Here is a 15064-nt window from a genome sequence, read left to right on the forward strand (position 1 = left end):
GTTAGCTGGGCAAGAAGACAGCTTTTTAGTAGAGGATGCACAAACCAAGATAGTGCTTAAGGGGTTGAGAGAAGGAGCCAATGGCACGAGAGGTTGCAGAGGTCAGCCAAGGCTGGAGCAAGAGAGGCAATGCTGTCCTTGATGGTTCTGGAGGAGCTGGGGAGCACTTGTTTAGAGGAAACTTTCATAGAGCAGACAACTCTAGAGGTCTCATCTGGTGCAATGGGAGAGAAAGAGGAGAATATGGGGAAGGAAGAGGGTGTGGGGGAGAACAGATGACAGAGAGGACATGATATCCAGAGTTTTTTTAGGAAAAGTGGGTGGCCATTGCAGAGCAGAGGGCCTGGGAGGGAGGAGGAGAGGAGGCGACTGCGGTAGGATTGGCAAGTTCTGTGCAGATTTTAGAGTTCAGTCTTGTTATTGGAGACTCCAGAGATGCAGGCTTGGACATGAGCCCTCTTCTTGGAGCAGATGGAGAGACGGTATTGCCTTTGGAGTAGGCCGCAGGCCAGTTTGTCAGAGGATGAGCTAGATGCCTCCCACATCCGCTCTGCAGCTTTGCACTTCCGTTTCAAAGCGGCCAAATTGGAGTCAAACCAAGACTTGTATTTGGAGACAGGCTTCATGCGGATCCTCATGACGGGGGTAAGGATGTCCAGGGTGTTAGAGATAGAGAGATGGAGGTTAGCTAGAACAGAGTCAGATGGAGAGTCTAATGATGGGGGCAGAAGAGAGATGAAGGAAGAGGCAAATGCAGCGACAGACATATGCTTCATCGGTCGAATGATGGAGAAGGAGACTGACAGTGTGGGCGGAGGTGTCCGGGGGCAGGGAGGTCAAGGCGGGAAGAGAGGACAGAGTGGTCAGACCAGGAGAGAGGGGTAGTGAGAGGATTGGAAAGAGGGATGTCTGTTGAGATGAGAGTATCCAAGGTGTGTCCGGCAGAGTGGGTTGGGCCAGAGGGAAGGATACTAAGAGTGTTGCAGAGGTCGCAGAAGAGAACAGTGGCCACATCAGGAGAGTCGATATGGATGTTGAAGTCCCCAAGGAAGACACATTTGGGGGTGGAGGCAAGAAGAGAGGAGGACAGGTCAGCCCATTCTGAGAGGCAGAAGGAGGTCGGTCTGGGGGGGGGGTCTGTAAATTGTAGCAAGAGTAAGTGAGAAAGTAGGTGAGACAGACAGCCTGCAGACTAGGCTTTCAAAGGATGAGTAGGTTTGAGTGAGGATGATGGAGGCAGGAACCCACTCAGGGAAGATCAGAGCCACTCCACCACCAGGCCAGGAGGGCCTGGGGTTGGACAGGGTCTTGTAGTCCTCCGGGAGAAGAGTGTTAAAAGCAGTGACGGAGCTGGCCTTGAACCACGTCTCAGTGAGAGCAAGGACGTCAAGGGCAAGGTCTTCAAGGAGGTGAAAGATGTTAGAGGAGTGTTTGATAGTAGAGCGAGAATTGAGGGTAGCTAAGTGAAGCTGGTTGCCACCTTTAAAAGATTTGCGAGGGGGCACAGGGGTGGGGTGCTACCACAATCCAGATCCTGTTCCAGTCGCCCCTACTATGCTGGATGTTTTAGAGGAACCCTTACCTGTTCCTCCACTGGAAGATAGGGACTCTGACATGGCACGTCACGCAATGCTGGGTAAGGAGGAAACCCTAGAAGAGGACCTGGCTGCTCTCCATCTCTACCACCAGGGAGAGCAGGTCTGTTATAAAATTAACTTATGATTTACCCGGGGTCCAGTGTGAGGTACCCATTGCCCGTTCCTCTCAGTTCCTCCTTCTTTATAGCATGCTCCTGTGAGTTCAGGGGTACTGTGGGAGGTGGCTGATATTCAGGGAACTGGGTGGCAAACAGTGGCCTGTCAATCTAAATCATGGCTTGATAAGTTCATATAACAGGCCAAGGCTATCCTCAGGGCCGAGGATAGTTAAAAGGCGGGGGTAAAATTAATAAATAAAAGGTAAAGGATCCCCAGCGTGAGAACCCGCGCATGGGATCCTTAAAACGAAGGCAGAAAACGTTAAAGGACACCCACACGTTGTCACATGAGGGTTCCTTTACTCTCAGAAAGAAAACAAAAACATTGAATAGTGCGAGCGGAGTGCCTGTGATCACTGCCGCCCCTGGATGGCCCTAGTCACTGCTGCTGGCCCCGGGCACTCATAATTATTGGCGCTCCCTGCAACAGGGAGCTCCCAATGTTTTAGCCTTCCCAGGCCGTGTAACATGAAAAAAGTGACTGCCCTCTTACATGCGGCCCACCTGGACTCCTTGGGCCACACCTGGCAGACATGACTCAATTTGAGAAGTGCTGTGGGGGCCCCACTGCTGCAGACAGGCACCTGACATACGCAGCCCAGCCAACTTACAATAAGGTACTCCACCATGCTTCTGCTACCTGCTAGCATATGCAGCCCAGCCAAAGAATAGACTTTGGGCCCCACACACTCGCTGCTGCTGCCTACCCATAAACAAGAGCTGCTTGCCAGAATCATCACAAGAGAGCTCCAGAACAGATCACAGAAGAACATCAAGAACTGTGTTTAACATTTAGTTTTCGTATCATTCACTGTATTGACTTTGTATATATTTTTTAAGGACTTTTAAACTTTTGTATCGATTTAAAAGGATTATTTTTATATTTTAAGTTTTAGTTACGCCGCTGCTTAGGTTAGATTATTTGTATATCGTGTCTTGCATCCCCCTTTTTCTTTTTTTAGAAAACCCTGCTTGTGTACCAGAAGAGGAAAGTATATATAAGCATACAACAACTTAAAGAACCGTACGCCAGCATTGCTTTGTCCACCTTTCGTTTTGTATGCCAGTTACTTTAACCTAGAGTATTTTTTCCTTAGGAGTATTTGGGGAAAGTCCTGCCCTAATCCTTGCCCTTTTATCCCTTCCCCATGTCACAGCGGGGCTCACCAGGGTGATATTGGACCCAGGTAGGCAGGGTTGGAGATGGGTAAGAGGCGGTTCAAGTATTCAGTAACGGTGTATAAAAAAATATATTGTATGCCAGCCTACACCTGTCCACCTATAAGGTGCATGATGCAGTCCCCTAGGTACACAAATGCTTAATGGGGAAGAGCAGCTCTTTAGCCTAAAAAACTATACAGCATACAATTCACTTTTTTCAAATATTGTTTAATTCTACATTTTTAGACTAATTACTTAGATGAGGTCCAATTGGTGGGGATAGTACATGAATCTGGGGTGGCCATGGAGGGTGAAGGCCAACACCCACTACATGCTATAGGTCACTGTGGGGGAAAAGGGAGGGGGTCCCAGGCTCCACAGCCACTCTCCTGTGATGTCAGCTCCATCTTCCTGACTCTTCCCTTTTGTTTCACTACCTACCTCCCATATTGGTGAGAGTACAGCGCAAATGTCTGGCTAGCCAAAACAAGTTCACCAGACTTGCAGCACCGTTTCAGAAAAGGGATGTAGGATATGCACCAAACTTGCATATAAAACCATTTATCAAATCAAACTTGCTATCAACATCATTCACAAGAAAAGCAACCTGAGACAGCAGGACCTGCAACCGGACCTGTAAGGGGATCTGCAACCATGAAATCTCGCCACCTGCAGCCAGCCAGAATTCACAAATGGTTCAATATGAGAAAGACTGGCATGTATGTCCTTGTGGAAAAGGCGGTGGCTTGGAATGGCAGGAGGACTACTTATGAGGCAGAGCAAATATCTGAGCATACAATCGGCGGCCATAGCAGAGAATGCTAGTAGTGCCTACAAATGCTGAACTAATGTGAAATGCAAGTTGGCCGACACCCTTCTGAAGAATTCAATTCACAGCTGTGCCATGCTGTGTTACACTGTGCAACTGTAAAACAAAAACCTTCAAAATCAGCGAACCAATCCCTGAACTCTGTCTCTTCCGTATCAGATCAGAGTGCAGTTCAGGGTAGGTGCTCGTGGGAGGTGGGTAGTCGCTAGTCTATAAGGAACCTCCAGTCAACTCCTAGTGCGGGTGTTGGAAGGAGGAAAGCAGTGGAGATCCAGAGCAGCAAGAAAGGGGCAAGCAATGATGAGAGTGAGCAGCGGGGAGGCGGTGGAGTTCTAGAAGCATAGACAATATGGAGGAGGGAGAGGAAAAAGAAAAGCATTGAGAGGGGAAACAAACGAAGGAGGAGGTGGTGAAAAGCAAAGTGGACAGTAGAAAAAACGGAGAGGAGAATAATATGTGGCTGTGGTGAAAAGCAAGGTGAAGAGTGATTAGACCTGGAGAGGGGAACTAGGAAGAGGAGATGGTGAAAAGCAAGTGCAGTGTGGAAAAACCAAAAGAAGGGAGAAGAGAGTGGAGGTAGCAGAAAGTGGAAAGGCATACAAATGAAGGAGGAGAAGAAGGAAGAAGAGAGGGGATTGAAGATGAGTGAGGTGCAAGAAGAGAGTAAGTAGAGTGTGCAAAGGGGTTAAAGACCTAAACCACCTATAGGAGAAGAAGAGAAGCTAAGAGGGGAGGTAAGGAGTGCCTGATCATTGTGGAATTTCAAGAAGGATGAGGAGCTATGAAATAAGAGAGCGCTAACCAGATCAAGAGACAGTAAAGTGGTTTGGAGAGGACCAGTGGCAAGGGTATATAACCAACTTGTGCTAGTAACACATTATGCAGAATCTGGTGCCAGTGGCCCTGAGCTAACACTGCAAGCTGCAGGGGCATGCTGAGATTTGGCAAAGCCTGACACCTCAAGTACAGAAGAAGGAAAAGACTACCTAAAGCAGAAGTAGGAACCAACCATACCAAGATAGAGAAGTGCAGGGGACATCTGAAAATACCACTATCTGTGAACGACCTTTGTTTGGACACCAGGATCCAGAAATTAATTGAAATGAGGGACAAACCAACAGACCAAGGTATTCAAGCAAGCTGGAATCGCTCCCTTTTTTATTTCTTTATAAAAACCCTCATTCACTTATCCAGTCCACCTCAACCCTGGGACCATTTGTGTTGTAAAATAAACCTGTTTGCATCTTATTGTGTATGTTCTGAGTTGTCGGCTGATCTTTTGGCAGTGACAGTACTCTTTGACATACAGAGCTTTACAGGTCACAGTAACTTTTCGATCTTGTAAGATATTGCTACCAGCTAAAGGCCCTAATATATTCCTTTTTTCTATACCAAGTGTGAACAGCTTTTGCTTGTTCATAACAACAATACCTTTTTATGACATATACATACCTATGTATGACTTGTGTGATGAGTCACTGGAAGTCGTCACTTCGCCCCAAGGTAGAGACCTTTCCCATGAGGCTAGGGAGGTGAGGCTACTACCCGATGATCCCCCTAGGGATGGTTTAAAGCGGGAGGACCTCAAGGGGAGGAACTCCCTTCTTGGTGAAACGGATGACCACATAGGGTGCAGGCCTGTAGATCACAGTACCCCTAACCTAAACCCCACCAGACCTCTACCACCTCCTCACAGCCCCCTACCTAGTACATACATGTGCTACTGTCAATCTGTACATATTGCCTATACTGAGAAGAAGAAGATGATAGAAATCAGAGTGGGAACTTGCATCAGATACTGACACGAGGAGCATACATGGAGGCGCAAATAATGCTCCATGGAACCAGCAGCAGCCTTCTAGCCTTCCACAGAGGACTGTTCAATTCAATAAAAGCAAAGACAGACTAACTTTAGAGGGAAGGAGAAGCTGGTGTTAACGTGGGCAAACCTGGGAAACCCAAACCTGGAAGAGTGAGACAGAGCTGTGGCAGAAGGTTCACCGGAGAAGGGAACAGGTGTAGTTCTCTCCAGAAAAGGTCCTCGTCAGTGAATATCCCGTCACGAGAAGGTTCTGGAAGGAGGTTGCAGGCGAAGGGAGCTCTGAGAGCCAAACAGAGCAGACCTGGTAAAACACGGAAAACAGAAAACCTCAAGCCCTGCAGGGCCAGCACGAAGCCGCAGTAAGAAAGGAAGCCAAGAGGTACAGCGGCTGGAGGAACTGGTTGCACCCAATGCCCCTTGAAGAACCGGCAACGTGGGACCTCCCTGGAGACAGAGGGCCCGTGGTAGACCCGGTAGGGGGTTGGAGACCCAGAGTTGCACCAGGAGTCATTGCCCTTGTACCAGTGGCAAGACAAAAGCCACTGGAATTCAAGAAACCCAGAGTTGCATCGGGAGTGATCTCCCTTGTACCAGTAGCAAGCCAAAAGCCACTGGGAGTCAAGAAATACAGAGTTGTGTCAGGAGTCATCTCCCTAGTATCAGTGACAAGCGAAGAGCTGAAAAAGAACAGCTGTGCATTAAGGGTAATCCTCTTCAAGGTGACACTTGGCAGGAGAGTAAAAGCCGCCAAAGTAAAGAAAGAGAACCATGAGAGGTATGGGGCTATAAGAAAAGTGAAACAAACTGTCGAGGAGAAGCTCCTCATTCCAGCGACCAGCAGATGTATATGGACACTGCAAGAGTCTGGAAAGAGGAACCAAATAGAATACCTCATCATCAAGAAGTAAGATAAGGATATTAACCATACAGGTAACTAGGGGAAGGGAGTCATTCCCCTGTTCCAAAGTTTGCGAACATTGTGAGAGAATCACAGATATCAAGAGAAGACAGTCATTATCCTGGTAGGGAAGAGACAGACTGGAGACAAGAGAACGTATTGGGAAGGGAGTAATTCCCCCTGGCAGTACCTAGGGTATTGAAGTTTGGTGGAAACAGTATCCAGGGAAGGGAGCCATTCCCCCTGGAAGCAGATTGAACACTGTAAGAAAAGCCAGAGGAAGGGAGACAATCCTACTAGCCCGGTTCTGGAGTTGTGTGATCACCAAGACCAGGGGAAGGGAGTCATTACCTCAGTATCCGAGGAGACTTTGGTGGGAGAACTTTACTTTTGTTGAAGACTTTGAGTTATAGTGTAAGGGACAGGAGTATATGTTTGGACTAAGGACAGTGATATTCAGTTGACAGACATTCTTACCGACTCTTTAGACTTTAGTTTGAGGCAGAGCAACCCCTCTTAGACTAGGTGCAAAGACTGGAGTGGGTATCTGTACTTCTGCCCTCGATATGGTAGGGTAAGGCACAGAACACCCCTGCCAGGGGTCTCAGTTTGGTAGCAATGGACGAGCAGCCAGGCTTAAGCTTTGAGGAGGTGATGCAGGTAGGTTCTTAAGTACAGTGAGTCGCCAAAGGCCCCTACAAAGGAATGTCCACACACTATACAGCTTCTTAATATAAAATAAGGTTCAGGAATATATATATACATTTAAATAATAACACTTTGTACTTGGAAATACTTATACAATGAATGGCAAATATATACACTCTATGTGGTACCACACAATATTTAAATTCAGTAATAGATGCACTAACTGACAACATTTGAAATAGGCATGTGAATTCATAAGTGAGGTGTATCAGCATAGAATAGGGAAGAAAGGCAGGTTAGCTGTGAACAGTGGCAGATTGCTTTCTTTAGACTATATATAGAATTCTGTGTGAAGATCCCACCGACTGGGCAACCTGAAATGGAAAGGTTAGGGAGTAACTTATATTGTCTTTTACAACCTAGTTCAATAATGTTCAATTAGCTTCTGCTTTCTTTAAAAGGTTCTACCACCCCAAAGTACCTGAGAGACCACAGGAGACTATGATCCAAGACATATCTGGGACTCCTGGATGACTCCTGAGGCTGGAAGATGCTCTTCCTTGCCACAGTACCTTTGGTGCCTTGGCAGGCGGAATGGCAGAGTTTCTCGGTTTCACTAAATGATACCCGCCGAGGATTGACCCCCCCTTGGAGTCCACGGGAAAAATTGATCCAAAGTCTTTCTGAAGTGCAGCAGGCAGTGCTCTTGACGATTTCTCCTAATGTAGAAGTACTCTGAAGATGAAACTTGCTGTGGGCTCCTTAAAGGCTTGGCAGATGAGAGTAAGACCCCTGGGGCCCTTCAGTGACTTCTGGCAGCGACAGGTGCATAGGTCACTTTTGGGGTCGGGTTTCGGAATATTGCGGTTTTCCGACTTTCGGTTTGTTGATGCTGCAGCCGCAGCACGGACCTCTGGACAGCTTCTGGCAACCTAGACTTGACCACTGCAGTGGACCAGGGACCCTCACCAAGTCTGGACCCTTGGGCCATCTTTGATAGCTTCTGGTGGCGGGAAACCAACCGACGGACCTTCCTCTGCACTCAGCAACTCAGAACTCTCTCCAGCGGGAACAAGTGGTCAGTGATGGTGGCAAGAATGTCCCTTGAAATGTTCTTTGGAGTTTGGAACTTTCGCAGCTCTGGGTGTCCAGCAGCACTATGCCATGGTACCCACTCTTCTCAGCGGTAGACAGCAATGGACTTCTTCAACTCGAGATGTCCGGGCATTCCTCTTCAGGACTCACAAAGACCCCTTCTCCAGATGATAGGCACACAGGACTGGCTTCCAGGGTACTTCTGATGAAGAGTAGAAGTTTTGCACAATGGTCCCTCGTAGCTTGGGGAAAGGTCTCCCTTGCAGGTCCTCTCTGGATCAGTCATTGGAAGAACATGGCAGCTTTTGGATTACACGAAGAAATGCAGCAGCAGACTTCTCCAGCTGGGCTTCAAGGAACAGCATCTGAACAAATTGGTAAGTGAGATGTCCCCAGATATGCACATCTGTTCCTCATTCACTCTGGGTGAGCCAGGCTCAGTCAGCCAATCACGCAGAAGGGCGTTCATGCAGGCAGGCAGCCAATCAGGCTCACATGCATTCAGGCCATTCACTCCACGCAGACACCCATAACAAAGAATGTGGACTGGGGTAAGTACCCAGCCTTTCACCACAATACACTGCTTTGATGTCAGTTTCGGTCAGGGCTGTCTCATTCATTGTGTCACATACACAGAAACCAGATACCCATAACACAGAACCAAGGGTGTACCCACAACATACCGCCCCTCGGAAGGCTTCAGTCAATCTGACAGGAGGCAGCCCCATAGCATAACTGATATTTCCACCCAACAGCCAGTCAGGAGGAAAGGAAACAGAGACCTATATGGTGTTTCCACCCAACAGCCACTCATGGGAAAGGGAACAGAGACAGGGTTTCCCAGGACTTTGGGAAACAAGGTAAAAGGCAATAGAAACCAAGAGGCCACAGTGGCCATCTTGTCTTTGTGTAGGAATCCATTGATTCCTATGGCAGGGCCTGGGTATCCCAAAATGGAGGGTACTCGGAGCCACTGGCAAATCAGCATGTTCCTGCTACCAGCCCATACCCTGCTCTGTGTGCAACACATAGGTGCCCAAAAACACACACGAGGGGTACAAGGATGTACATCCTCCCATGGGTGCCGTAAGGGTATTGTTCACCAAAAGGAAAACGTGAAGAGATGCACTGCCAGATGTCCAAACTGGACATCAGTGTCAGAACACACAGAGAAGTGCTAGGGCAAGGACTGGGAGGCCCTGTCCTATAATAAGGCATTTCCAGCATCACCATAGGTATAGCCAGGTTTTTTGAGTATAATAAAAGTGTATACCCACAACATGACACCTCCTGGTCAGTTGCCTTCTTCTGCACCCTTACACTTTAGAATGTCTGTAATAAACATAATGGTCAGCATATTTTATTTTGAAATTAGCGTACAATATGCGCAAACACAAATTTCGCTTACTATCGGGTGTCACGCATGCAAAGGGCTCACATGTGAACATATCTTAATTGCTTTACTTTACTTTATTAATTTGTAGCGCGCTCACATAGACCCATGAGCCTTAGGGCGCAGACTGGCACACAACAAAAAACACATGAAGGTGCTAATTCTGAGAGGTGAATGGAAGGGTGCAGTGCCGTGATGAAAGTCCAAGAGAGGGAACTAAGCAAACAATAAGTCTTAAACCGCTTTTGGTCTATCACCACCCCCAACGTCTTTACTTTCTTAAGAGCACAGATTTTTACATCTCCCAAATGGAAGCATTCATATGCTGTTCCCATTTTTCGTAGCATATTAGGTGAGCCAACAACTAGAAGCTCTGTCTTCCCTCTATTCACGGCTAATTTGTTCTGAACCATCCATGACTCAATAAGCTGGTAAGTTTTGTTAATCAAAATGTCATCAAGATCCTGGTTTTCAGAGAGAGGGAGGATATACTATCATCCGCATAGTTTGTAAATATAACCCCCCTCATGAGCTAACATTGCAACAAATGGGACAGCGAAAAGGTTATATAGACAGGGCGAGGTGCAAGATCCCTGAGGCACCCCAAAGCTGACAATAGTGGGATCAGCCTCGACCTTCGGGCTGAATACACAGCTCTCACGATTACTAAGGAAGGACATCATCCACTTTCTATGAACATGTTAATATATTCCACTAATCTTAAATCACCAATTAGTTACTACCTGTTTGAATATTAAACTCTTTGGAAAGAAAACTTAACACACTTTTGTAAACCATTATGAAAATGTACCCTGCTGAAAACAGCTCTTTAAACAAACATGTTTGGGCGTATATGTGCATTCTAAATTCTCGAGCATCGCATATTTCATGGGTTCACATGCTCTTGAATATTCCCCGTCGTCAGGCTGGGAATCCTCATTAACATTAAAGCAGTTTTACCTTTAAACTGTTTGTCACTTTAGTACTCTATTAGGATGATTTTGGGTCAGACTCACTAGAGCCGGGTCACACTCACCACAGCCAACTAGAACAGGTCCCCTTAGCACCTCCCTTGGTGGCCATCTTCAGATTTCTTACCGCACGTTAAGTGTTGGGAGCCCTCAAGTTTTTCTCTGCTAGAAATTCAGAGTTTGTTGCCCATTTTTGCAAGTTATTTCCATAATTAGATTCAGGTTTGGTTCCGCTTCACTCATCACCTACGGTAGTGAGTTTTGGCCCATCCCATTGCCTCTGGAGATTCCATCTTCCAAATGACAGACACGAGAAGGAAGCGCCTGTTCAAGGCCTGCTCGACATTTATCACCAATTCAACGCCTTGAAACACAATTTACTTAATGTATAAGTCCCTTACAAATGCACAATAAATAAATCAGAATGTTTACATCGAGGACCTTCACAAACAGTGTCTTTAATGTCTTTACTCAAACCATGACTTGGCCAACCTAAGCATCTGCCAGTCTTTTTCATCCAAGGCCCACAAGGATCGTCACCAGAGGTTAGTGACATGGTTGGAAGAGGGTGCTGGGGCCTCTGACTCGGACTCAGTCTGTAGTTTTGCCTCTGCCAGGCACAGCAGACCCCTAGAGCACACTCCCTCTTCAAAGAGGTCAAGGCCCCATGAAGAATTTTCCCGGGGGAAGAAAGCTAAAAAGGGGAATGGACCACACGCTAGGGGTTCACCCTCGTCGACGATGTCATTGATGTTCTCGTCTAGGCCTACGGTCACCTCATTTATATGATATGATATGATTGGTTATTTATAATGCGCTTAATACCCAGAGGTTTCTAAGCATGGACCTGGGGATCGAACCTCTGTTGCTCTGTGTTGTCTTGCTTCCAAGGCGACCACGTTGCCGATGAGCTATCCTCCCAATGGCCACTTCGGCGCCTAAAACACTGTCATCGACAGTGAGAAACGATGCTCATCCATTACTACTATTCAACATCATCGATGACGCCATCAATGACCCATAGTCAACCTAGATCCTTGTTGATGACACTGTCGACCGTAGAGGTGGGGGAGCCAGAGATTTCATGGGTAGGGCCGAGTCAGGGCTGAGCCTGGGGGTCAGGCCTGGCGCTAGGAGCCCACTATAGGCTGAGCCCAGGAAATGGCTGCACAAAACGATTTCTCCAAACCATCTCCCTTCAGATAAGAGAGAAACCCATATTGCTTTCTTCACATGAACACAGAAGATCATAATGCAGAGTAATATATTTGATCACACTGAGAGTTAGGGCTACACTTCTCATATGCAAAGGTCTGAGAAAGGTGTAGGGAAGCCCCCACCCTCCCCAACATCCACTCCTGGCATCATCACAATCAAGTAAAAATGTCAAGGAAAGCCCACAAAACATGAACTGGTGGTGAGGCATACAGTGGGGGCTGAGGGGAAAATATGCAGCAGTGTCAACAGGTGATGGCACCTCGCCCTGGAGCGCAGTTGCTGTCTTCACTCAAATTCCCTTTTACTGGAAATAGTTTTCAGATTTGTTTTCTTGAAAGCACTGCACATCTTAACACACACCCTTTCATCAGAGCTTCAAAAATGCATGGTGTTTGCGCAGATGACATTCGGACATGAAGCGCACAAACAAACACATTTTGTAGGGTTTGAAATATTCCTGACATGATCAGCCACCACACAGCACCATACCATGTGTTGTTGGTGTGCTCCAAAACAAACAATGCCAACAAAACACTTAAACAACAGCACTGGGAAGTGCCCATCTTCCAACCTGAACTCACAGTGTAATACAAACCTGAATAAGGGAAAGGTGCAGTCACCTTATAACGATATTGCCACATCAGTCTCTGAAGTAAATGGCACGGACATCTTGATTTACATATATTAACACACCTTTTTCTATTATAGAACCCCCTCTCAGCTAATACATGACTCTGCTCCAGTGCTAGCCCCTGGTCTGCCAGCTCCCTGTGTAAAATGCATAACAGCATGGGGCTCAGTTCTGCTGTTTTTTATACTGTTTTTAAGCACTGTGCCCAGTGTATTTAAAAGGCGCTGTGCCAGACCTTGCCTCCAGCTCAGTGTTTTGTAAACTTAATTACATAATACTAAGCTGGAGGCAAGGCACGCCTTGCCATGCTCTGCTCTATATTGTGCCTTATCCCTCATGATGCTGCCTGTCAGGCCGGAATACAGGCAGACCTGAGTGCGTCTTTTTTTTTCTTCTTGGTATATGGAAGGAGCGTGTAAGCAATCAGTGGTGCTCGTGGCCGGCCCCTGCTTTGGGCAGGCACTGGCCCGAGAGGGGTGCCAGGCCAGAGCCCTAGGTGGGGCTTGGACCAGCCTGAGCTCCTTTGGTCTCGCCCAGCTCTAGTCGACAGTCCCATTGACCACCTCGTCGACGACCAAAGCAACTCCTTCCGACACATCCACCACTTTGTCAATGACCAAATCATCATCAAGGATAAGTTTTACCATACCAACACCATCACCAAGCACATCTGCATCGTTGACGATGCCTATTCAAAGGCCATTGGGCTCCACTTTCCAGAAGGGAATCACTGTGGTCAGAGATGTTCTGTCTGCATTGGCCTACCTTCCAAGGCCAACTCGTGCTCATCCACGATTTACTCTAGCTCCATATTGTTACGCTCACCTGGTATCCACGGGGACGCCACCCAGCCCTGGTTGGATGATTTGCACTCTTGAACCCTCTCCCGGTCCCTTGGTAAGGCCTCTGGTTAAAGATGGGTCTGCAATATAGGAGAGCTGGATTCAATATCAGACTGTCTTTATGTTTTCCCACCTCCCTTGGCCTCAACTCCTTCCTACCCCTTGGGCCCTCTCCTCACCTTAATATTGTAAAAGGTGGATTCTCTGTCCTGCTCCTCATGACAGGGGCGCGTAGATGTGGGGGACGAGCAGCGACCAAGTTACTTCAATGGTGCAAGCCCCCCTGTGGGAATCCAGGCCTGCTGCGACTCTGTAGGTTTGCTGCTTTACAGTCTTTATATGCAGTCCTTATGTTCCTCTTAGTTCGAATAATAATGGCTTGCTTCTTTCCTTTTAGGTATGGAAAGGTATTTTGGTGTTGTCATGCAGTTTGAAGATGAGTATGGACCGGTAGGAGAAAGCGTGGTGTGCGCAATGCTGTCCGGTGAGTAATGCGCGATGCGCGGTGCTGTTTCGCCTTTTATATTGCTAACCTGTCTCTTTTCTCTCCTTGCAGGTTGCGATGTTCCTCGCCGAGCGCCGTAATGTTCCAGCAATGATACTCACCAGAAGATGACTACCCAGGTAAGAATTGTGTGGCTTTCTTCATTTGGGAGGAAACATGAGTAAACGCTTACTAATGCTGTCTTTATTTCTCCTCTTTCCAGGTTATGGTATTCCAGGATACATGCGGTGCCGGTTGATGGAGTTTGTACCTTCAGGTGAGTGGAAATTAAGTCGGCAATAGATTGAAGACAGGATACTGTTCCAGGTAAGTTTCGTGGTCTTCTTTCTCTCTCTGCAGGTCGTTGGTTTCAGGTAAACTGGCATCAAAGAACTGGACACGGTGAGCGTTACGCTGCCCACAGCAGAATAACGCAAAGCATGTTCTGCTGTTTGGGTGCGGTTTAAATAGTCTCATGTAAAGTTGTCCAGGTAAAATAGTCCCAGCCCTACCACACCCAAAGTAGTCCAGGTAAAGTAGTCCCAGGCCTGCCACACCCAAAACTCTAGACCGCATAGCTCAGTTCCTTGTAACTGAGCTATGTTTGTGCCTCCATGTTGGCTGAACGCCCCCCCCCAAGTTAAATAGTCCCATTCTAATGTTGGTTTTCATGATGGTTATGAGCCTGGCGCCAAAGGGGCCAGGACTGACTCCAAGAGAGTCTTGGATGAGGTTTTAAGGCCTTTGACCTGGCCCTAACTGGAAGGCTGACTTGCCAGTGAGGGCCAGGGGCAAGGGTCATGAAACATATGTACCGCCTGCAGTCCCCTGTCCATCAATTGCACCCCCCAGAGCAATTATTACAGAAGGGTACAGATTCAGAAATGGAGAATAGCATATCAGAAATATGTGGCCTGCAAGGAGAATAGAGAGGAACATGTGCCTTCTGTGTTGACCATGTCTCACCAAAACAAGGTCTTCCCATGCCAAAAGGCCCTTAGCAAGCAACTACGGGGACCCCTGTTCTGAGGAGCAGACCCATGGCTCCTACACAAGTTCTGAAACCGTCTGGCTCCAGGGATGTGTCAATGGACATACTCTCCACACTACAGGCATTTGTTTCAGCACTTCAACAACGGCTTCCTGTAACACTATTGCCTTCTCCAATACCAACTGATAAGTTCCACTGACCAGTCTCCGGTCCTCCTGGGACGGTGTCACTGTTACCACCTATCACTCTCACGTATACTGACACTGACGACTACCCGTCAAATGATTCTCCAGGCACACACTGTACAAATGAGTTTGAATATCTA

At 47.4% G+C, this 15064-nt stretch overlaps 1 protein-coding gene across 2 annotated transcripts in view; it reads left to right on the top strand.

Annotated features, from left to right (window-relative positions):
- SLFNL1 (schlafen like 1) overlaps window positions 1-15064 on the top strand; it is a 1086638-nt gene that overhangs the window by 322697 nt on the left and 748877 nt on the right. The window lies entirely within an intron of this gene.

This window comes from Ambystoma mexicanum, chromosome 11, assembly GCF_040938575.1.
Source record: "Ambystoma mexicanum isolate Mex_15411 chromosome 11, UKY_AmexF1_1, whole genome shotgun sequence".
Taxonomy (NCBI): domain Eukaryota; kingdom Metazoa; phylum Chordata; class Amphibia; order Caudata; family Ambystomatidae; genus Ambystoma; species Ambystoma mexicanum.